We start from the raw sequence: 24,712 nt of genomic DNA, 5'->3' as shown, positions 1-24,712 counted from the left end.
TACTGGACACGGTTCTAAGTTGACTGGCAGTATGACTTTGAGGAAATCTTGCTTTTTAAAAAGTCCTATGTTCAGGAGAGTCACTGTTAGTTTTGCAGAGTACGCAGAGAATCTCAAATAGAAAAAGATCCTGATTTTTGTTGTTGTTTCACACATCTAAGCCATTTGTGGCTCATCTGCTGTCAGATGACTTCTGCCAAGTTCTCCCAAAGCTTGGCTGCTCCGTATTGTAGTGAGTGACCATCATGGTTCTCCCCTTAAAGAAAGAATCGAGGCATTACGTTGTGATTTTAACCTTACCACAAAGTTTCTGAGTGATAACACAAGAGATTGGAGACAGAAAAATATTTAACGTGGGTTCAATATGATGCACATTGAGAAGGGGCAAGGTCTGTGGCATTGGAGAACCCTTTTCTTTGCTCGATGGATATGGAACAACTAGGTCATATGGAAGCAGAGAGATTTTTGTTTCTATTTTTGAATATTTGGATGAGGCTCAGAAACTATGGTAGTGTGGGGGGTCATATAAATTCCTAGCTAAAAGAAGACAGGTGGAAGGCCCTAATCTTATTGCTCTTAGTGGCTTCTCCTGATATGAGATATGATACAATACAATATATATTATTAACTGTTTTACCCAGAATCTGAACTCCATAAGTGCTGAGAGCCCAGAAGCTCAGGGGCATTTTCCAAACCATTAATCAGTACAGTTAGATGTCAAACCACACTAGGAACTTTGAGCTGGCAGCTCTATTTGGGCAGAGGAATTCCCAGATTCATGCTGTGGATATAACCATTACTAGATGAGGCTGGCAGCTATTCCCCTGCGGGGACAGTCAGGTGCTCCAAGCATTTCTGTACAAATGCATCTTGGTACAATTCCTGATGGTGTCAAGCATGCTGGGTGGGAACCACAACCTGCATGAAGGGTGGTTTATTTGAAAGTTACCAGAGATGATGCTGGAGACAGGGGAAAGTGTCACTAGGTTTCTGAGTCAGTGCCAGGGTGACAACTGGAATAGAAGCAATCAGCAATATGAGATTTTAATCCATGTGCTAAGAAAGGGGAAACATTTTAGGAGTGGAGGGAGCAAGCAGCCCCTCTCCCTACCAAGAGACAGATTCAACATTCCTGTACTTCAGTATTCTTCAGTAATCAGTCCAAATGTGAAGACTACTGAAAGCATCCATGAATTGGTGCATTACTGCATAATGGAGTATTAATGTTAAATAAGAGGTAGGTACTGTAAGTATGTTCTTTCTTTTGGCTGCTTCCTTCCCTTTCCCCAAGGATAGCTGTTAATGCTGCACTTTGGACCAGCATGGCATATAAATATGAGAGAGTACTAGGGCAAGAGAGATCTGCACCAGTCTCTGCAGTAGATGTTTGCACACACTTTGGCTTTTGTTTATGTGAGAAGAGTATCTTCTGCCCTCCTTATCTTTTCCACTTCCCTTTAGGTTTAATTTTCCAATGAAATCAATAACTCAGAGAAAATCTCAGGCAAAACCACAATATTGCCAAAACTTTGAATGAGCTATTGTTTCAGTTCCATCCAACAGATTGCCCCAGAATTCATGTGGTGGGAGGAACCTCAGGCTTCTCCAGAAGGCTCATGAACCCCTCATGAATGAGATGTTTTGTTTCATGTGGTTTGAGGGCTTGCTGAGGAAGAACTTCCACAAAATAAATTCCAAGAAAACTAAAAAGAATCTCAGGTCGGGCATGGGTAGGAATTAGGGTTCAAAGGAGTGGGGAGGCAGGGGGATGGAGTTCCCATTCTGAATATGCAAAGCTCAACACAGGAGAGGAGGAGAGAGCTCACCCATAGTCTTTTGTCCTAAGACAGGAGGATAGGACAAATGTGTGAGAACAAGGGGAAGAGTTATTCCCAACCACCTGCCTTGGTAGGAAAGGATAAGAGAGCGAGGCGATTCCCCTTATAGTCCTGCCATTTGATTTTGCAAGGTGCTGAGGTCCCCCCCCCACCTTCTACTAACTTCAGTGGTAGCTCAAAAGGAGAGTTAAGTGCTAGCAAAATCAGGTCTTTGGATTGGAGGTTTTACTGTTCACTGTAGCATCGTTACTAACTCTAGTATCTTCTTTGACTACTTGTTCCCTGGCTGAAAGGTGATTTCCTTCCCCTCCCCTGTTAACCTCTTCCCAGGCCCCCTTCCTGATATCACACTGTCTGAGCTTTTCTCCAAGTGGAAACTCATTCCTCCGGGTAATCAATATCTTGCTCAACCAGAACACTGTTACCAGGGTAACCATTACAAGCGGCAGACTGGGGCCTCATTGAGATGCAGCTGTGGCAGCGGGCCTGTCTGAGGGCAATTGCTCTGGGTGTGGGCAGTTTGGTCATAATACCCAAGCAGAGTATTCCAAGGGGCCCCTTGTCATTATATATTTGTGGCTTCCATTTGGTGCCAGTTTGATAGCCACGGCCTTTTTTACATGCTCAGCAGAATGAGAGGAAATTGGTATCACGGGGGTCATTCTCTTTATGATGAAAGGACTCAGTTGGATGGAGAGGCCAATAAAGATGTTAATATATTTTCTCAGTGGGTACTGTAGCCCACATATCCAAGTCCCTTGCTTGGGATCTGTGGAGTGAGTGCAGAATAAGGGACTCTGAAACTGGGGATTCTCCCAGGCTGTTTGAAAATCCTGAAGGGTAGGTTGTTGGGCTCTGGAGGGCCCAGGAGATAGCCATACGTGGGTACAGTGAGAGGAATATTTAACACCACCTCCCAAGTTAACTTCTGGGGCTGGATTCTGTAGGGCAAATCCAAGAATGATTGCATAGGAATTATTTTTTTTCTGATGTGTTGGGCCTGTATCTAGCTCAGCCAGTGGTCTGTCAGTCTTTACATTCCCTTCCCTCATTCTTTTAATCTTGGAATTTCATCTTTTCTTATTATGTTGGGTACAGAAGGGAGTTTGGGGTAAGGGATTGGGGTACAGGAGGGGGTTTGGGATCTGGGAGGGAGTTTGGGTGAAGGAGGGGATTATGATCTGGGGTAGGAAACCAGCCAATGAGTGCTGCAAGATGTAGGCAAGGGTAGTGTGAGAAGCCTCTCCCACCTTCCTCCGGGCTCACAGCACATGGCCCCGCAGCCAGCTTTTCTGAGCACCAAGTGGGGGCAGAGCAGGGAGCTTGGCTGAGGCTCCCGTGGGCTGGATCAGCTTGTAAGCTCTCTGGGGGTAGGGAGAGTGTCTTGTTTGTATGACACGTTGGGCAGCAGAGCCCAGACCTTCGAGCTTAGACTCTATCTGCTATTGCCTAATAAATAAGGGTGCATCTACACTGCACCATTATTTTGAGATCACTAGCGTTATTTTGAAATAACAATGCGAGTGTCTACACAGCCACTCCGTTATTTCAAAATATTTTTGACATAACAGATGGCTTAGTCCGAAATCTGTAAACCTCATTCTAAGAGCAATAATGCCTATTCCGGAATAGCTATTTCGAAATAAGCATGCAGTATAGATGTACCCTAAGAAATAACATTAGTAACACTATCTCTGAAGCTAAGGTCACTTATTTAGATGTCTAATGCTAAATTCTCAGGTTTGAAATCTTGGCTTCAATATGTTTGGACCAAATTCCTTTCTCCAGTAAATCCACTGCTGCGAAAAGGCACTATAATTATTATTACTACAGGTTGCACCGCCCTAAATGGGACCCTCTGGTCTGTCAGGACTGTGAATGTTGCTGACCAAGAGATCCCCAGGGCAGGAGGGCCAGTAGCTGAGAGCCCCATGAAAGGTGAGGCTGGTGTTAGTGAGACCGGGGCCTCAATAAGCTGGCAGCAGTAATGGGGCTGTGGTAGTGGGGCAGGGGAAGCCCGACAACCCAGCTGGGGATGAGGAAGCCCATGGTTGCCATCCCGGCCGTGGGGTTGTGCCATGGCAGCCCAAGCGAGGCTGCATGGTGGCCTAGCAGTGGGGACAGAGCCGCAGCAGCCCAGCTGGCAGTAAGACCACGCTGTGGCAGCCCAGCACAGGAAGCCTGTCTGGGGCCTTGACAGCGGAGCCGGGGCCATGGAAACCCAACTGTGGCAGGTCGGCAGCCTGATTGGGACCATGTGCGAGCTTGGCAGTAGGGTTGGTGCTGCAGCAGCGATGCCAGGGCTATGTGCTGCTATGCCGGCAGTGGGGCTGGAACCACAGTTATGGCAGCAGGGCCGGGGCAGCTAGGGAGGGGAGGAGTGACAGACTGAGGAAACTGGTCCATCTAATTCCCTCATCTGGGACCACTCAGGTCCTGAGAGTGCCGGACCAGTGATGTCCAAGTGTATTTACAAATTACAGGCAGTCCCCGACTTACGCGGATCCGACTTATGTCGGATCCGCACTTACAAACGGGGCTTTTCTCGCCCTGGAGCTCACGGGCGGCGGGTCACCACCCGTGTCCTCCGGGGCGAGAAAAGCTTCTCCCGGTCTCCCTGGTCTGCTGGGGGGGGGTCCAGCAAAGCCGCTGGAACCCCCCAGCAGACCAGGGAAACCCGAGCAAAGCCGCCGCCTGTGCGGCTTTGCTCGGGTCTCCCTGGTCTGCTGGGGGGGAGGGGGCGCAGCTAGTGCACCCCCCCCCCCCCAGCAGACCAGGCTTTTGTTGAGGGACGCCTCGGGTAGAGCAGCTGGGGTGCTGCCGGGTTGGTCCTGCGGGAACCTACCGGGCAGCGCCCCAGCTGTTCTGTCCCAGGCTCCAGATTCAGCAGCTGTTGAAACTGATCAGGCTGATTCCAGGAAGCTGGGGGCAGAGCAACTATGCCTCCGGCTTCCTGTAGTCACCCCCTGGTCAGTTTCAGTGGCAGCAGCTGAATCTGGAGCCAGTTCCTACTTACATACAAATTCAACTTAAGAACAAACCTATAGTCCCTATCTTGTACGTAACCCGGGGACTGCCTGTATTCTGAAGGAATAATGGGAGGAGAACAGAGACATGGAAAGACTAGGATATGTGTTTTTTAATAGTGATGGTTGTGTTGCACAGCTCCGTTAAGGGAAGTGCTGCGTGCCTTGGCAAATTTAAAACTGCACGGGACAATGCAACTAGAGAATAGACTATAAATAACAATCCTACACTGGCCCATGTCTTAGGTATAATAATCAATAGATCTCATCCATCTCTGGTAGTCTATTCTATTGCACTGATTTGTTAATTGTCGGGCTGTGTCTACACTGAACCCCTTTTCCGGAAAAGGGATGCAGATGAGACAAGTCGGAATTGCAAATGAAGCGGGGGATTTAAATATCCCCCGCTTCATTTGTATAAACATGGCTGCTGCTTTTTTCCGGCTCGGGGCTTTGCCAGAGAAAAGCGCCAGTCTAGACGGGATCTTTCGGAAAATAAAGCCTTTTCCGAAAGATCCCTTATTCCTGTTTTTAAGAGGAATAAGGGATCTTTCGGAAAAGGCTTTATTTTCCGAAAGATCCCGTCTAGACTGGCGCTTTTCTCCGGCAAAGCCCCGAGCCGGAAAAAAGCGGCAGCCATGTTTATACAAATGAAGCGGGGGATATTTAAATCCCCCGCTTCATTTGCAATACCGATGTGTCTAATCTACATCCCTTTTCCGGAAAAGGGGTGCAGTGTAGACACAGCCTCTGGGTCTCTGGCCATCTATCTCAACAGAGAATCTGAGCCTATCAAGAGTTTATTTTTTATCCATATATGCCCCCCCACACATTCACTTAGAGACATGTAACATAAGAAAGATGATCTTATTCGTGAATATGAGGAGGTTGAAAGTGGGGATCACTATTTCCTTTAATGGATTAATCTTTAATGGACTAGTGATAGGAACAAGCCCTTAGCATGAAGTTGGTGTTTAGATGGTATTTCACCTGTGTTAAACTTCAGACAACTGTGTTTACTCCGTATACTCAGAAACTGACCTCATTTCTCAGTAACCCGTAGTCTACCGCAGTGTATCTCGAAGTGGTCCACGAAACCACTTTGAGAAACCTGCTAACTGGCCACTCTGATGTGTTTATTTACTGTCTCAGTGGCTCAGCCCACGCTGCTTCCCATGGCTCCCCTTGGCTGCAAATGGCAATGGGAGCTGCAAGTCCTCGTGGCTGTGGAGCCAGTGAATAAACACACTGGAGCAGCCAATCGGCAGGTTTCTGAAAGTGGTTTCCCGGACCACTTTGAGAAACACTGGTCTACAGGCTTTTATAACATGTACTAATAATGTATTCTGTCAAAACTCTCTTCTGTTGGCAAAACAAATCTCTTGCCTTTTCCTGGGTATAATGCTCCCTTACCCATGAAGTTCCAAAATGAGTATGAGTAAACTCTCAGCTTGAGACCCCATTCGTAATACTTTGTCATTCTCCTGCCGATCTATCTGAGAGTCTCAATGCATTCTAAAGACATTAATCAAGTTCCCAGTCTCCCTGTGAGGCAGGTCAACATCACTGTCTCTCTGTCACTGATGAAGAAACAGGAATAGAGAGGTGGAGGGACTTTCCTAAGTCACACAACAAGTTAATGATAAAGCCAAGGTTATAATAGAGGTGCACTGATGGCCAATCCCTTCTTACCTCCAGGTATGCTCCTTTTTCATAACATAATGGGAGCTGCATAAGGAAATGGCTGAACAGTAAGCCCAGTTCTCTTAGTTATAGTTTCTTTTATCTTAATGGTCTTCCAGGGGCTTAAATGGGGACAAAATAGGGCCCTGTAAGTTGTCCTTATTTTGCTGCTAGTGGTGGGTCTCAGAACAGTGGGGAATATAACTAGTGAGAGAATATGCTGTCCTTGGGGAGAAGTGTCCCACCCCACATGAGGCTGGGGATACAGTGTTTCAGCTTAAATTAAATATTGGTAGAGAAAGACTGAGAACACTGATTGCAACAGTGAATAGGAAGGGCTTGTAGTAAATTAATTTATGCTGTTTGAAGCACTGCTTCTTTCCTGAATTTTAGTGTGGTGAACAATGCCAGCCTGATAGTCCCTGGAGAAAGAAGGCCTCTATTAAAGCACAGAACAGATATAACACAGACAGCAGCAAAACACACCTCCCTGTCAGTAAATGTCTCCCCTAATTTGAGAGGCCAGCTCTAGAAGTTTTTGATTTTGATGCCCCATTCTTTGTCCCTCTGTGTAGTTAGCTAATACAGGGGCTTAGAAATGCCAGTTCTGGTATAGGTTTTAATGATGTGATCGCCTGTGTGATTAGGAACTTGCCTCAGAGTCACCATCTCATTTTATACTGGACAATATAGGCATGTCACCCTGACAAAGTTGAGTTGATTTTTTGTAATTCCATATTGAGATACCGATTTTAAGCAAGTTGACCTTGCATGCCCACACTATGCTCATTGTGTTGGCGGAGTGTAACTTCACTAGCAGAGCTTGCATTGACACATCGAGCACTGCACTGTGTGTAGCTATCCCACAAAGCATGTAGCTGATTGGAATTTTGGTTTGGGCTTGCAATGCTTTATGGGACCAAAACATTGGCATGGGTGGTTATGAGAAGATGGTGTTAGCTTCCCATGATGCACTTACTTCCCTCCCTGAAATGCATACAAACCAACCAACCCTTTTTTGTGCTCCCCCCCCCCCCGATAAACCTGAGTTACCTGTATGGACTCCATAGCAGGATAAGCATGGATCCCATTCAGCTGTGCACTGTTGTTGTGAGCATTACAAATACCCGGTGCCTTATCCTGCAGTATTTAAACAGCTGATTTGGGAGCCACCACACAGATGCCATGAAAGCAGTCCTGCTGAAAGGCACAGAGTGCAGCAATTTGCAGTTACTGGTGACAGTCACACCTCAACTTGATGTAGTTGAGCACCATTTCTGGTCCTGGAAAAAAGGAACTGATTGGTGGAACCCTATTGTTATGCAGCTATACAATGACAAGAGTGGCTGCAGAACTTTTGAAAGTGTAAGGACATTTCCCACAAACTGTATAAAGGGTTTTCCCCAGCCCTGAAGTATAGCAAAGCTACAATGAGAGCTGCTCTGACAATGGCAAGGGGTGGTAGCACTGTGTAAGCCTGCAATGCTGGACTGCCAGCAGTCAGTCGGTCATGAATTTGGAGTGGGTAAATCTACCATGGACTCTGTTGTGATCCAAGTTGGCAGGGCCATTAACAGACTTCTGCTAAAAAGGGATTCCATCATGGCACAACCATTTACTATGTCTTGCACGGTGTCCAAATTGTGGTGGGGCAATAGATGGAATGTCTATCCCTATCTTGGCACCTGAACTCCTTGCTGAAGAGTACATAAACTGAGAGGGATATTTCTGGATGGTATTGTAAGCATTGATGGATAACAGGGGCCATTTCACCAACATCAGCATTGAATAGTCATTGATTCATGGTTGAATGGGAAGGGAGAAAAACAGGAAACTACTTACTATTTTTTTCCTTGTTGCTTTCAGTACACATTAACCCCATCAACCACAGCCAAGACATGTCTGGGAAAAGGTGGTTGTGTGATCCATATTTCAGCAAACAGGGAGTGGATTTACTTGTTGAATTGTTTGTGGTTTAAGGGACAGCACTGAAAACTTCCTGTTTCTCCTAGCTGACCCTATGCAATATCACTCTCCTGAATGTAACAGAGGTTGCAAGGGAGCAGATGCTGCGAGCATATGGGTACAGACTTGGCCCTTATCCTGCTATGCTGTGTGCTGCAATGATGCCAGCAAAGTTAATGCTAGAGTGGTTCAGGAAAATGTCCTATCATGGCAGACAAAGTAAGTCTTTGGGCCATCCCTGTGCACAAAAACAGTCTTTTTCGGAGCACACCCTCTGCATAGCTGGAGTGGCCACCAACACCCGCTATGTATACCCTTTTGTTCAGATTAAATATTAAAAACTATAGGATGTAACCCCTTCAGTTTGACTGGAAATGTGTACTCACCAGAAGTGTCTTCCCCAGCATCATACTCTGCTGCCAACTGCTCCTGCGAAGGGTTGGGCTTAATTTTTGGTTGTTGACTTGATTTTCCTGACTAATCTACTCAGGTTTCATTGGAGAAACCCCAAGGAACTCTCTGCTCCTGGGATTTGTGTAGCCCTGATGTCCATGCTACTGTTGCTTGCTTTTCTTTCTTTTTAAATTTTTTTTTGTAAATAAGGTAGCTGCTGTGGTGGTGTACTGGCACTACTGTACCACAGAGATGAGACTAAATATGACTTGCTCGATGAATGGAACAAGTTTGGTGAATCTCCGCTTCGTCCCTAGAGATTTCTTTTTCCATAATTCAAAACAAACAAAAAAATGAGATAAACTTGTCTGCTTCTGCTGAGGAAGGGGCTGCTGCAGTACAGGCTGGGTTAAAGTATATAAGCAAAGCTCTGTAAAGAGTCCAGCACTTCAGTAGCAGGAGTGGTGCAGATCAGGAGTGAGCTTCATGGGCAGAGTTGCACATGAGAAGGGGGATTTCCATGACTGGAATAACAAAGGTCAGAAATAAGGTGCTCTGTTTAGCAGAGCTGCTCCAGAAGAGGCTAAAATCCCTGTTCTCACAAGCTGTTGTTCCAGCTACTGTTCTCCTAGGACAGGAGTGAGCAAATACCAGCCAATGGATCGGATCTGGTCCACCGGGGTTAGCTCCTGGCAGGCCTCCACTGCTATATTTACCTTTATGGCTGCAGGGACTGGTGATTGCAGCGCCTGTTGGCTGTGGATTGCTGTTCCTGGCCAATGGGAGTTGCGGGATGCAGTGTTCTGATCTGCACTACTTTCTGCCTCTCCCATTGGCTAGGAATGAGATCTGCAGCCACCAGGAGCTGAAATAACAGATACTTGCAGCAATGCAGGTAAATATAGAGGCAGCGGCCCAGTAGGGGCTAACCCTGGCAAACCGCCATCATGTTACTGCCCATCCCTGCCCTAGGATCTTTTCAGGTAAAGAACCTTTTTGTGCAGTGTTTTATTCCATGTCACCATTACTGGGACTCTATGTAACCACTGCCTGCTGCCTTCCCCCTTCTCTAGTAAGATCTTTGGCACTGACTAAGCAGTGCACATGGTGCACATTTGTCTCTTCCAGCTCAAAAGTACCATAGGCAGTCATATTTGGAGGTGAACTGGGAAAACTTTTTATCAGACTCATATGGACAGACTGATCTGGGTAAAATAATAACCCTGCCCTTTGCCATGTTCCTCACCCTACAATTCAAAAGAGCTTTCAAGTTTGAAAAAGTTCACAATTTCTCCTTTGCCCCCTTATTTTTTACTTGCCACACATCCTGAGTCCAGTGGTAGTGAAATTGCCAAAATAGAGGCTAGCAGTTGAGGGCTTAATCAAAACCTCTTCTGAATACACAGCAATGATCAAAGATGCTTTAAAAAACATAGGACAGAAAAGGAATGATAGAAAATAGTCTTGAGAAAGTGTTAATCACATTATATAAAACAATGGAACACATTCACCTGGAACACTTTCTTCAGTTCTGGCCACCCCATCTGACAAAAAGATATAGCAAAAATAGATTAGATTCAGAGATGGAAAACCAGTATGAGGAGAAGCCTGAAAAGATTTCCATGTGAGGAAAGATTGACAGGAATATAAATATTTAGTTTAGAGAGGAGATGGATAGCAAGGGATATGATAAGGGTATGGAGAATCATGAATGGTCTCAAGAAGGTAAATCAGGTGCTTCTCTTTATCCTTTCATCATATAGGAACAAAGCGATAGTAAGTAAAATTATAAAATCACAAATTTAAAGTTGATCAAAGACTTTGTTTAAACACACCACATAATTAACCCGTTCAACTTATAACCACCTGATGCTATTCTGGCCAAAAGCTTAGCACGATTCCAAAAGGATTATCCAGAAATGTTTAATGAGAATATCCATCATCATATTAGATAGGGGGAGCTTTTTAGAAGGAATATAAACTCTTTTTCTTCAGGGCATAAACAAAATACTAACTGTTTAGGATTAGGAATACATTTCCTTTAATTAGTGTATGAGGGTTCTTATATCTTTCTCTGACGTATCTAGAATTGCCATGGTCAGAGACAGGATACTGGATATATCCTGATCCTCAAAGGTTAGGCCTGTTTCGATCCTGATAATTGGTATGGACCCATCTCTGCCTCCTTCCATCTCTAATTCAAGAGTAACTCATGGAAACTAACATTAAGTTTGCTTGAAACCTTCCCTATTCAAGCCAGGGGAGCTTCTGAGAACAGCACATGAATTACCTGGATTTAAAATTCAGAAGAAATGGATGGAAAATCTTTTCAAATAGGGACAGAATGATTTCGCTACTTTTTTATGCTCTGAACCGACCAGCAAGAACCGTTAATGGGGATGGAGCTTGCATTGTGCTTCTGCAATCGGCTTCAAAGATCACCAGAGATAAACGCCATTCATTGTGATCCAGTTCTGTAAGAACTACTGTGTGAAGGAATGGGAAAAAGAAAAGTGAGCTTTACATGAGATAGGGACCCCAGGCCCTAGCAGTGCTATATAAATAGGAACGATAAGGAAAAGGAATGGGCCACCTGCTTCTGCTGAATTGCCTATGTGAAAAATTAAAGAAAACAACCTTGCTGCCTATGATAAGATCAAGACCGGCAGCTTGCAGAGCCAAGACAATGTTAGTGGGATTTAGAGAAAATTAAAAAATAGATTTTGAATTGTGCCTTCATTTAGAGTTTGTTTAAAAAATAAAATGGAATCCAGCAATGAGAAATTTCAACTCAAGTAAGAGTGGCTGCAGGAGCATTGAATTTTTAGGGCCAGCTGTTAAGTTTTTACTTAGAATCGGCCTTGCTCCAACCACTTGGCATCAAGTGAAGAATGATTTTGAGAAGGGTTGGGAACTTGATTCAGATGTTGCTGCCTCTGAACTTTAAGCCAGGAATTGATGTTGGAAATCTCCAGATGAGGATTTCAAAGGAGAGAGCTGCAAATGTGTGTGTATGGGGGTGAGGACACCACATTATGGAAATTCAAGCCTTCTTCCCTTTCCCAGTGGGGAGCTTGGCTTCTCATTTGGGTGATTCTCTTGGACAGCAGAGCTCCTCAGCATACTCTTACTCCTCTAGCCTGGACTGCCTCGTACATTTTGCAAAGTACAAATGGTTGGTGGCCGTGACTGAGTGAGACCATAGTGTGAGTGGATGTGGGTGGGTGGGAGAGACAGATGGCTTAAATAAAAAAGAGGGATTTGCAGACATGTGATAGAAGCAAATATGGGAAGGGAGGTAGAGAGAACCCAGTGTATGGAAAGGAAAGCAAGAAGGATAAATGAAGTGTTGGGAGAGAGAGAGAGAGAGAAGAAACAGGACACTGAGGACAATACAGGAAAATGTACAACACAATCTATTATAGGAAAGAAAAGGAATGAAACAAGGAAGGGAAAGAAGGAAAAAGCAAATGTTACAACTGAATAGAGTACCAAATGATATAATCTTTAGATTACAGTGATTGTGGGTTTCAACAGTGGGACTTGCTACAAATATACTTCATCCTGTCTAGTAGGTGCTGATCTTGAACTAGGAGGTTTGGGGTATAATTTCAAACCTGGCTTTGTGGTTATATTAAGAACAAGTGGTCAGGACTCCTGGGTTCTATTCCTGCTTTTGTAAGGGCATGTAATCCAATGACTGGATCACAGACTTCAGAAGCCACAGTCCTTTCTACAATTGGGGCAGCTGTGATATAGAAATGACAGGAGCAAAATTGTCAAAAGTAGCTATTAATTTTGTGTCTCTCCATTTTGGGGAAACCAATGGAACCTCATTTTCACAAGTGCTAAGCATGCACAATTCCAGCTTTAGTCAGTATCCAGCACCTTTTAAAATTAGACCCAATGTTCCTCAAATGGGACTGTGACAGGATGTACCAGACCCTCTGAGGTCCTATTCTGGATGCCCTAGGAAAGGTTCTATATGACCTAGGACAGGGCAGTGGTGAGGGTCTTACAAGTTGCCTATAATGGCTGTGTCCTCAATCAGGGATGAGCAGCCTAGCATAAGAAGAGCTGCAGGGTTCAGTTGCTTACTGGAGCTAGAGGAGTGTGGCTGGCAGAGGGAGCTGCAGGACTTTGGATAGCACAGCACTGCCAGAGGCTGAAGAGAACAAGTCTGGCACCTGAGAGGCCCCCCCCCCCCCCCCAGTCTGGCACCTGAAGAGGCCACCTCATTTCTCCTTATGGTAAGGCCAGCCCTGCTGAAACCTTTAGTGGTCTTTCAGGAGGAGTCTGAAATGTCCAGAGAGGGTGAAGACATTGTCACCAGGGGGAAGCCCTGCAATATGGCTCATTTCCAGGGCTAAGACAGTTAACAGACTTCAAGAATAATTAAGTCCATGCAGGGTTATGGGGAGAGAAAGTGCAGGCCCAAGCACATTGGATCAGGGGGGAACTTTTGAGAGGTGAGTATACTCCATTGTACAGGGCTTTGTAAAAATGAATGTCCAGTTTTGAAAATGTTGACCCTAGTGTCTCACAGTCATACAGTGAGGCAGGGACAGAGTCTGGAGTGAAACCTAGGAGCACTGATTGCCAGTCCCCAGCCATAACTACTAAATCAGCACAAAACTCATTGGGTATCATAATACATTGATCCTGTCCAGAAAGGCAATATTTTACAAAGTTGGCAGCCTTACACTCCTCCCATGTTATTAAAGTCATGCTGTGTTTTTTCCCAGAAGGCGTTCCCAACGGAGCTGGGGATCATGGCAAAGTCTGGTGTGATGTTTCTTTGAGCATATTTGCTTTACTCCCTTGATTTTTTTGCTGTCTTTGGAGATGGAGGAGGGGTGCAATTATTTCTGCTGAGACATATTTTATATTAAGCAAGATATGTAAAGACTGTAAGACTGTCTCTTTCCGACTGTCACCCCCTCCCCCTGATAGCTTGGCCATTCTGAGAACAAAGAAGGAAATCATAGTGGGGGTGAGGAAAATGGTCATGTTCCACTTTAAAAAATAGATATTTAATTTCTGGTTACTTTGAAGATTCTAGTTGCCATAACAACTTGCTGTGATTCTTCATGGCACATTTTGTTCACATGGTTTTAAGAACTTTATGGGCTCTGACCAGAAAATGCCAGCAAGATTTGACCAAAAGAAAAAAGAAAAACACTACCCCAAGTATCAGCTTTCTGGTAGCCTGTGGTGCAGGGTGGAGCTTTTGAAACTTATCTTCACCTAAGTGTGAGTAGTTGCATTACAAAGCCCTACCTGAGCTAGTTTCCTCACTAGTGCTGAACTCACTCATGAGTGTCACTGGACTTCTAGGGACATATACAGTGATTCTTTGTGCTGCAGTACATTGAATTTCTCTATTATTATTTCCAAGTGATTTGTTGGAGAACTTGTCTCTTTTGGGCTCCTGGTAACTGGAAAAGCAACGAAGGACTATCAGCCCTTGAGAAATTTAGTTTACATCTTCACTGCAAAGAGTATGGGTTATTATGTAAAGTTAATGAGGAAGCTGGGCTTTAACCCCCTCCCCCCACCCTCCACAGAACTGCCAGCTAGTCCAGACTGAAAGCTCTTGAATAAAAGTCTGGGGTAACTTTGCATTCAAGACATACCTTTAGCTGCCTGCTCCATTAAAGAAGCAGAGATCGTTTTCTTTTTTGACCATACTGGGGACTGGCTCTCCCAGTAAGCAGAATGGCACTAGTGATTGGGCCCCAGGTATCCCGTGTATACAAATCAGTCCTTGCTGCAGAATTTGTGCTGCAGTATCCTTTTGAAAACATTGGGCATGATTCTCAGATGGTGTGAATTAGCATATCGCTATCTTTTCATTTCATGAGAATCTGGCTCATTGTTTCTACACCGTCAAGTGGAAGAGGACCAAAAAGCATGGCCTGAATGTAACTGATGTAGCAATGCCAGTCTGTGGCTGTGGGTGGTCAGAAACAACAACTCAGAGGAGTGGGACTGCTCCCATTCACTGGGCCGCTGATTGAAACCTGTAGCGGCAGTTAATGATCAGCAGTTTTAACTTTTCACTGCTGATCATTTTAGCAGAAACACCTGGTTAAAATGCTTATCCCACAATCCTAAACTGATCCTCTCCCTACGCCATCCTAGTATCATAGTGTTGGGCAACCTGTGGCCCATGGGCCACCCGCTGGGTTCTGTGTGGCCCACAAAACATTTTGTTTACTATTACCCATGCACAGGGTTGCCAGATTCTGCTGGTTTTCATCTGCATAGTTTTTTTTCCTACTGGTATTACAAAAGTGACATGTACTCAAAGCAAGAGCACGTGAAGTGAGATGTGTGTTGACTGCACATAACATCGTGAGAGCCATGTGCTCCCTCAGTATACAGACAAATGGTTCAGTAGGCACGACACGCAAATTCTGGGTATGCAAGCGCAGCTAGCAAAACCACCCTATCCCAGGAGACTGTCTTGGTTACCACAATCTGGAGGCCCACTGAGATGAAGAGGGGCCACTCAAGCAGCCCACTCACTAGCCTAGGTTGCCCCTCATTGTAGCACATCTACCCAGATGCCAAAATTATCAGTTTTCTCCCACTCTTAATTTCTGTCATGCAATTATGTTGGCTTATGGAAAATGTTGACATTGTAAAAGACATAGAATGTAATGACAAAATAAATAACAGGATGGTGAGTGTATCCATCTATATACATGGACCCATTGCTGTTGGATGTAGTGCCTCTAAAAATAAGGAATTAGTAGCAGTTGTGGTATTTGAGCAATTTTAACTGTTACAAAATGTAGTGTTTTTATGTTGGCATGTATTGCATTACTACACAATTATGGATATAAACAATGATACAGACACCAAACTAAACTTACCATTGAATTTGTACTTAATTTGTCTTAAAAAAATAACCCATTTAAACATGATATTAAGCCATTTCACTGCAAAGTTTAGCATACTAGCTAAGGCACATTGTGTATTGTTTAAGGGTTTTTTACAGTGGCTATAAATTCTTAATTCAAAACCCACTGCAGTCAATAGAGTCTGCATCTGCAAAAGGCACACAGAAGCATAAGCCCCAGTTTAGGATCCTAAGTCCTGTTTTTAGGATCCATAGTGGTTCTCAAAACTCCGCTTGGCTGCTGCCTAATCCTATAAACACCTGTTCCCTAGTTAACCTATGTTTCTGCCTCTGAGCATGTGCAGTGCTACCTCATTCTAAGCCCCTGATGCCTAAGCTCCAAAGAGGTCCATGAACCAGGGGAAAATAGATACAGCCATCCACTCTTATGCTTAGCATCTGCAGTAAAGTGAACAGAAACACTAAAGAGGCCGGGAGAATGTGGGCATCAAGGTCTGTGCAATGTTATATTATATAAGCTTTATCCTCCCCCACAGGTCCGAGAAATCAGCCTATCACCTTTGCCACAGTTCCTACGATCATCACATCTTTGCTAATTCCTTTGCTAACATCCTCCCACAGGTATTCATTAGAACAATATCTTTCTTTAGAGCATAGCTAAGTCTCAGCTCTCCAAAATCCAGCACACGTGGAAGTTTGGTGCCTGCCTGCGTGCATGAACCAAGATGCCTAGCCACATTATACCACTAGCTTAGACTCATCTCTTCGAAGACACAAAGAAACCTAAGCAAACCTCTGTGATGTGTGAGAGAAATGCTTGCTTAGAACCAAATAATGTCAATGGAGCTGCATTCAGTTCAAGATTGATTTTAAAGCTCCTTGCCTTGGTTTTATAACTCTCCAGCTTTCTCTCCTTTATCCTCCTGATGTGCATAGCACCAGGCTCCTTTCTGTTTTTACACATAGTCTGGCTCTTGATTGTGCAAGAAATGTCCCTTCTCCAGGACAAGAAATGTCCCTTCTGAAACAAGCTTCCCGTATCTGTCTACCTCATTAACTTGCCTTCTATTTTAAAATCACTTTTGCAATCATTGAAGTGTACAACAGAAAGAGACTTTGAGAGGTCATCGGTCCAGTTCTCTGCACTGAGGCAGAACTAAACAAAGGGTCTCAAACTCATGGCCTGCAGGCCATTAAAGGACTGGAGCATATTCACAGTGTGGCCCAAATGTTGCTGCTGTCCTGCACCAGGCTCTAGCCTGGGTAATCCTTGAGACTGCGTTCCTTGGGGGATGGGGTGCAATGGAGGAGAGCGCATGGTGGTAGCAGGAAGGGGCAAGGCTTGGGGGATGGGTGCCAGTATGCCCCTCCTGGGCTCCTGGGTCTTCTGGGCTGGATTGTGAATATGCTCTGGCCTGTAAATGGCCCATAGTCCGGGAGTATGAGACCTCTGATCTAGACCATGCCTGACAGGTGTTTCTCTAACTTTGTTCTTAAAAAACACCAATCAAGGGGATTCCACAGCCTCCCTAGGTAATTTGTTCCAATACTTAATTACCCTTTATGGTTAGGAAGTGTTGTCTAATGTCTCACCTAAAGCTCCCTTGCTCCAATTTAGGCCCATTGCATCTTGTCCCATCCTCAGTTGTAGGGAGAACAATTTATCACCCTCCTTTTTACAACCATCTTTTATATACTTTAAGGCTACGTCTAGACTGGCATGATTTTCCGCAAATACTTTTAACGGAAAAGTTTGCCCTTGAAACTCTCCATTGTCACCCCACTTTCCAAGTCTTCACTTTCAAAATGAAACTCAAAATGGTTCAGTGAATATCCTATTAGTGAAAGATTCCGATCATAATTTACCATTGTAAATATAGATCTGTCTTTTCTGGGTTGATTTCTGATTTACTGCAGGGCACCTGACAGCAGTCTCTGTGCCTCCATCTCCAGTCTGATGAAAGAGATCTGCAATGGCAGTAGAATCTTGCTGCTGAGATCTCTCCAGCAAGCAATACGAGAGAGCAATGTTGAAATCAGCTTCACGCCAGGGTCCTGTTGGGTGGATGCTGCCTTCCGGAGTGGGCTCCACTGTTCTGTAGATATGCAGCAGAGGAGGCATTTACCAGATGGGCTGAGGGTGTGAGGGGGGCTGATGAAATATTTGATTGTTGTGTCCTTTTTTGTAATCCATTAGCTGGGTTCTGCGTGGGTGAGGTGGGAGAAATGGGAACTTGGATGCCAGAATGATACCACAGTCGTGGGAGATTCCTTTTCCCTCCCTCCCTTAACTTTCTGCTGGAAATACTCAGGGTCATATTAAGGAAAGGAAGAGGCTGCCTGATTTTTCTTTGCATTATTGTATGACTCAGTTGACTACATTAACTTAATATGACTACAGAGGGTAGCTAGAGCTAAATATGAAAGAGTAGCTCCCTTTCCCATGTTGCATGATGCAAGGCTGGCACACTGTTGCAAACTCCTAGGTATTAATGACAGAAGAGACATATTAGTCCCAACTAGTCCATGCCCTTGGGCAAGCCACGCTTATGCCCTACAGGATATTATCCAACCCTCTTTCAAATGACTCAGGCAAAGGGGCTTCCACTGCTTCCCCCAGGTAGACGTTTTGCACTCAAATAGCTCTCACTGTAGGAGAGACTGAACTTTTACAAGGTGGAACTTCATGTGCCATTGAACCTTGGTAAGGAATTGTTTGTGAGTCAGACAAAGAAGTTTTCAAATGGCAGATTTGTAAGACTTTTAAACTAGGTTTCAGTTGTACTCTGTATTAAATTTTATTAAGTTGTAAAGCTGCCTGTGGCAACAGGGACATCTGAGCAAAATTAGGCAATTGTATAGTACCAGAGCTATGTCTTTTGTTTACCTACATGGCTATTGATTTTGAAACATCTATAGTCATGTGACTCCAAAGTGATTCATCTAGGAGTTTTTATTTTATCCTTTCCCTCCTTTTTTTGCCTTAAACACAAGGAAACCGTTATTTATAAATAATAATACAAGCATCTAGGCTGTAGATTTAAATATGCAAAGATAAGGAGATGAAAAAGTAAAAGTTGTGATACTATGAGCATCATAATGTCACTCTAGCATTTTAGGGAAAATTTCCCACCATTGCATATGCTCTGAAGAGCCTACATTGGTGCTAGTATACATAGGCTTCGGGGCTTCATACCATTATCATTCAACTCAGCTCTGAGCAGATTCAGTCTCACCTCCTGCTCCCTTCTCTGTCTCAAAACCATAGGTGGATCAGTGCCATATATAAGGTACCAGTCACACCCATAATTAGCATAACACCATCCTTGGGAGAGATTAACATAAGGGAGGTATGTTTTAAACTAGAAGAAGTTGTAAAGGAACAGATGCAGAAGGAAGAGGCAGAGGGAAGAGATGACAAATGTTGGGACTTTTGCACAGTAGAGAGGAAAGTTGGTACAAGTGCAAACCAAGCCTTGTGCACCTTGGAATTGTGTGGGGGTATGCCCTCCCCATCATTCATGTGTAGTGGGCCAAATTCCAAGGCAACTCAAGGGAGGTGGTGTAACATAAGGCTTCTGCTAGCTTATTCCATGTCTATGTTTTATCAGAACTTAAATTTACTTACTTAAACTCAGCTATGGCTCAGTCTTGTAGGTCACAGGATATATCTTGGGAGGGCTTGTGTAATCTGAAAATTAATCCAGAATAAAGTAGGATGTTAATTTAAAGCAGATTAACTATTCTTGATTATCTCTGTTTGGATGCTCTTATTCCTGATAAGAATATTTTATGACAAATTAGTTTTATCTACTTCCAAAGTAGATTTAGCCAAACAGAAAAGAGGCACTCTTCTTCTGTAATGAGTGCCTCCATGGGTAGTTAATCAGGAATATATAGTCCTTGTATAGTGAAAACTTTACATGCTATATGAACCCCCCAAATTCCTGTTGAAATAAATGAGAACTGAAGTGCCCAGCACCTTGGGATCAAGCCCTTAGACTCCTTATGCTCAATCAAAGGGGGTCAAATTCCAAGGTGATGTTGAAGTTATGTGTTGATGAGTGTGTAGAACTCTAAAAGATGTAATTCTCACTTAAAAACTAGAAGAGAGAGTAGCAAGAAAAGCAAATAAAAAGAGGGCTTAAAAAGTGTACCTTAAAGTATGGAAATAAGATTTTAAAAATTAGCACAATAATAAAATGTTGGAAAAGCATTTTCTTCCTTCTTTGTGTCCCAAGATGGAGGGTTCAGTCACTAAGCTGAGGAGCAGCATCAAGAATTTAGCTCCCAATACCATGTTGGGGATTAATGAACGCATCAATTGCTGTAAGAGATATACAAGTATTTTGGGTCTTGCCAAGTTCAAAGCCTTTTAGATCTCCTTTAAACTCATATTTCCTTGTTATTTTTCACCCCCAAATTAATGAATTGGCCTCTCAAACAAGGTTTTGGGTTTGATTTTTTTTTAGATGTGTGTTTCTGAGAATTTCTGTTCTCCATTCAGGTTTTCCCATTCAAGACGAATGAGTTTTGACCAGATGGTAATCTACACGGGCCTCTCATGAGAGGATGTGAATTTAGCACTGTATGCCTGCTCACCTGCCCTCTTGCTAGTGCTCCGATCACAGTGGGAAGCCTTTAGTGTAAGTCATCGCTTTACCTTCTTCCCACACCCTCCTTTTATTCCGTTAGTTACCTTTACGGAGGAGGAGACAGACGCAGAGCTACACATTGTCAATAAAGGCAGCAGAAGTCAATAAGCAGCAAGACAGGGAGTGAAATTGAGGGAGGCAGCTATAGATTTCTTAGCTTATTCCTTGTGAGTTTTTCAGAACTTGTGTGATTCACTCTTGTCAGAAACTATTTTGAGCAGGGCTGAGATGAGCACATTCCCCTAGTGAACCAGATGCTGTCTGCACTCTCACTTATTTCCTTGAAAAACTTGAGCTTTCATTTTTAGTGTCTCCTTTTGAGATGGGGAATGAATGGGAGAAGGTGGGAGGGGAGAGGAGATCACATTTGTTCTTGCTACACAGCTGAGGTAAAATGATGCTCTGGTAAATGCCTGTAAAACTGGGAAAGGCAAACAGGCTGTCAAGGAATATTTAAATGGGGCTAAAACCCAAGGAGGAACTGGAATTGCTTAGTGTAATCCAAAGCAGAGGGAGGAAGGGAGGACCGCTTTGCTCCTGCCCAATTGGATTACCTGCTTACTCATCCATTCTCCTGAGCAGATGTCGGAGTAAGCAGGTAATAGAGGAAATCGTTAATATTGCAGGAGGTCAGTGAGCTTGCACAGGGAAAGCCGAGAGGAGCAAGAGATCCTGTGTGTGTGCACGTGTGCCTTTTGCCTATCTCCTGCCCTCCCTCATGTCCCAGTGGAATTTTCCTGGTAGAAGTGATTATATCCCCTTTCCACCACTTTGCCTCCTTCCAGTCCAGGAGCACGTGGCTGACAGCTTGCATCACCCCAGGAGTTTGATGGGATTGTAAGGAACCAGAGGCAACATGTATCCCGTAGGCACCTCAAAGGTGCTTATTTTAGAGTTGCAAGACAAGCAGTTGCTTGTAGAATGCACACGTGTTAATCCTTCCAGTGGGGAGGGAGGAGATGTATTCCTGTGGGAACTGAACTCTGCTGCTGCTAATGCAAACAGGCAGCTGCTACAAGGGAGAGCAATCACCTTTTACCACTCCCATCTCCTCGAACAGTGAGAATATGAGAATAAGCAAGGCTTGTGTTCTCAGAGAGCTTCCATGGATGGAGGTGAGGGATGTCTTCACTTAGGCTATGTCTACACAGCAGCGTTATTTTAGAATAATATAGTCCACAACAGTGGAAATAGTTATTTCAACATAATGTTTGAGTGTTCGTCCTTTGACTTCCTGCTGTGTTGACAGCGCCAAAACCTGAAATAAAGTATTTTGACTTAAGCTATGCAACTGACGTAGCTCAAGTTGCGTAGCTTATTTCGGATTTAGCCCTGCTGTGTAGATGTAACCTTAGTGACTACACCTGGTGGGCTCAGTTTGGCCTTCTAACTGAGATTGGTGAAGTCAATAGCCATCCGAGGCTGAATGCCTGTGTTCTCTTTGGTTATCTCTCTTCCTGGGTATAGTCTCTTGGACCCACGTGTTCAATCTTCTGGGCCATTTATTTGCTGTGGAGCTGCCACTTTCTATCAAGAGAAATATATCTTGACTGCCTTTGAATGGATTTAAATTCAGACATTTACAAGCAAGGCAGTATCACTGTTTGAGACAGGATCTAAACAAAGAGGGACATATCTTGCTGTCCTTGATGTATGAATTTTCTTCAGTCATGCTACCACAGGTCATGAACCTGCTGATTCTTGGGGGCAAAACAGGAGATCTCCTAGTGGGAGACCCTTAAGGAAACCCTAACATGACACAGGAAGGTATTTTAAGCGTGTAAACAGCATGAAGAGAGAGCACTTACTGAGAGCACAGAAGAGGTGTAACTAAGAATTAATGGGAAGAAAGCAAGCAAAGGAACATTTAAGTTGGATCTCAGGAAACCCTCACAAACAGTGGGCTGTGTTGCATTATTAAGGGATATGTCCCAAGGGAAGTGATACCTGCTCTGTTGCTTAATTCCTCTGAAACTCGACTGGCAAAGCCCCAGTGAGCAAACAGTTGAGAACACTCTTGCATTGGTTCTATGGGATGGACTAGAAGTCATCAAATAGATCTTTTCCATGTCTATTTTTTAGGGATATAGTAGTTCTGTTAAATGCTGTTTGTACTTCCATGTGGAGCACTCTCCCTCCTGAGACAATACTGATCCTATTAGGACTTGGTGTATCTGTGTATAGGGCTGTGATGTATCTCACTGAAGGGACTGGGGTGTGACTGGTTTGCATAGAAGGGTTAGCTGAGAGAGAATTCAGATGTTCTCCCCCTCACATTTCCATGGCTGTGAGAGATCAGCATCCAGCATGCAACCTGGGCTCCTCATAACCCAGGGGAGAAATACATAAGCTTTGAGCATTTTGTGGGGTAGGAGGACTAGTCCTTTGTTTTGAGGCAGCAAGGGTACATCTCACCAAAACACAATGGAGGCATTGATCTCAGGCTGTCATAGGGAATAATATAACTCCCAATGAGGTTGATTTACCCTGTGTATTGTAATCAGATAGCAGTGTAAGTCGTTCTCCACGAGCTCTGTTAAATCACTTTTAGTACATATTGAAAGTGACAATATTGTATTTTATTGCTGAATTGCCATCTTCCAGTTATAACTAATGCGTGTCACAGGCTTTGGCTGGGCTGCTGCAGTACAGAGATAGGTAGGCACACATATTCAGACCTGGGCTGCCACCTAGATGTTCTCATGGTGCAGGACAAAAGAATGGATGCTTTGTTTCCCTGGAATAAGTCAATTCCATGGCAGTGTGAGGCCTTATGTAAACATGGAGCAATTCAGTGTCCTGCTTGGAGACCAGAGGGAGTGATTGAGGAGTAAGGATTTAAGGGCTAACTGTGTGCAGCTTGGCAAAGCACTGACTGAGGGCAGATACGTTAATTCTGAAGATATTCAGAGGGTATAAACATCAAGTGCTTTATAGTGCTTTTATACCACTCCCTGTGTGGGGAAGCAGGTACAGCGCCTTTTGGTGCTCTGGGGAGAAGAGGCATGCTGCTGCTGCTGCACCATCCTTCAGGTGCATGTGCACCCAGCCAGATGTCCTGTCCTGTGTGGCTGGAGGAAAGTAGGATGAGTATAGCATCTCCCCGCTCACTTTCAAGAAGCCAGGGTTTTCCCTGCCCACTCCGGAGAAGATCATCACATAGAAGAAGCAGTGTAGTGGTGTCCTGTTCACGCTGGAGAGGTTAGTGCCAGCAGCAGGATTAGTCTAAAACATTCCTTGTGCTCAAAAGTGAAAGGTTTACATGGTGCCCACCCGTTGCAGAAGGGCTGCTTGCAATTTCTCTTTTGGGTCTACAGACCTTTCAGGGACCAGCACTATCTTGCCTCAAGGAGTGATAGGATTTATTTAGTGTGATAAATTATCACCGAATCATAGTTATCAGCTTAATCTTTGCTCACCAGCTGAGGCTTGAGAATCATTCCCCAGTCCCTCAACCAATTTTAAAAAAAGAAAGAAGTATCTTCTAAATCTAAGCTAATGGAGAAAATCTCAAATCCCCATCAATGAGCAAAAATTCCCAAGCCAGCGAGGCCAGCAAGCCTGCCATAGAGAACCAAGCTCTGCTTCGCAGAAGACATATGTCTCTGGTAACTGAGCATAAGAAACATGAATCTTTTATTGATGCATCAGGAAAGGAAATCTGCACCAGGAATAGGTGAGCTGTAGGCAAAAAATCATTTAATTATTGATAAAATGAAAAGATAAAATACTCCTCCACACTGTGTTTTAAATGAATATAAAACTGAAGATCCCTAGTATTTCTCATCCCAAAGGAATCCAAAGTATTTTACAAACTATGTACATACCATGATCACTTAGCTCAACTCCAAAAAGAAGTCACCTTTGTTTACCAGCAGACACATATTCCACATAGCAGTGTAGGAAATGAAGTGGGAAAGAATTTCTAGTCTGATTGAAACTTCAGAGGAAATAATTGCTATTGTTGGAAAGCAGTTGGGACACCTGACCTGTCTTTGCTAGTTTAGGGAAGAATACATGAGATCTTTAAAGGACAAGCCGTAAGAAGTCTGCAAAAGACGACCTGAAGAAAAGAGTGATGGAGTGCGGTCACAGAAGTCCCCTTGAGATTGTTCCCTGGTGTGCTGATCATGCCATTGACACCTGCTTTTTTCCTTTCTGGGGCTCCCTTCTACCTTATCCTGCTGGGCCAGATCTTCTCGTCTCCCCTAGACAAGGCATATAGTTAGGGTAAACACCCCTCTGCAGAGCAATGCAGACACTGAACCACTTCAGCTCTGGGAG

The 24,712-nt window shown here is 44.1% G+C and overlaps 1 protein-coding gene and 1 long non-coding RNA gene across 2 annotated transcripts in view; both read left to right on the top strand.

Annotated features, from left to right (window-relative positions):
• Window positions 1-24,712, top strand: part of NRXN3 (neurexin 3) — a 1,560,739-nt gene that overhangs the window by 187,786 nt on the left and 1,348,241 nt on the right. The window lies entirely within an intron of this gene.
• LOC112544632 (uncharacterized) overlaps window positions 13,924-24,712 on the top strand; it is a 41,560-nt gene continuing 30,771 nt past the window's right edge. Inside the window, exons 1-2 of the long non-coding RNA XR_012903365.2 lie at window positions 13,924-14,158; window positions 16,310-16,394. This is a non-coding gene — a long non-coding RNA (uncharacterized LOC112544632). The remainder of the gene's footprint in view (window positions 14,159-16,309; window positions 16,395-24,712) is intronic.

Source organism: Pelodiscus sinensis, chromosome 5 (assembly GCF_052426305.1).
Source record: "Pelodiscus sinensis isolate ZL-2025 chromosome 5, ASM5242630v1, whole genome shotgun sequence".
Classification (NCBI taxonomy): Eukaryota; Metazoa; Chordata; order Testudines; family Trionychidae; genus Pelodiscus; species Pelodiscus sinensis.
This window is presented reverse-complemented; position numbering and strand designations above follow the sequence as displayed.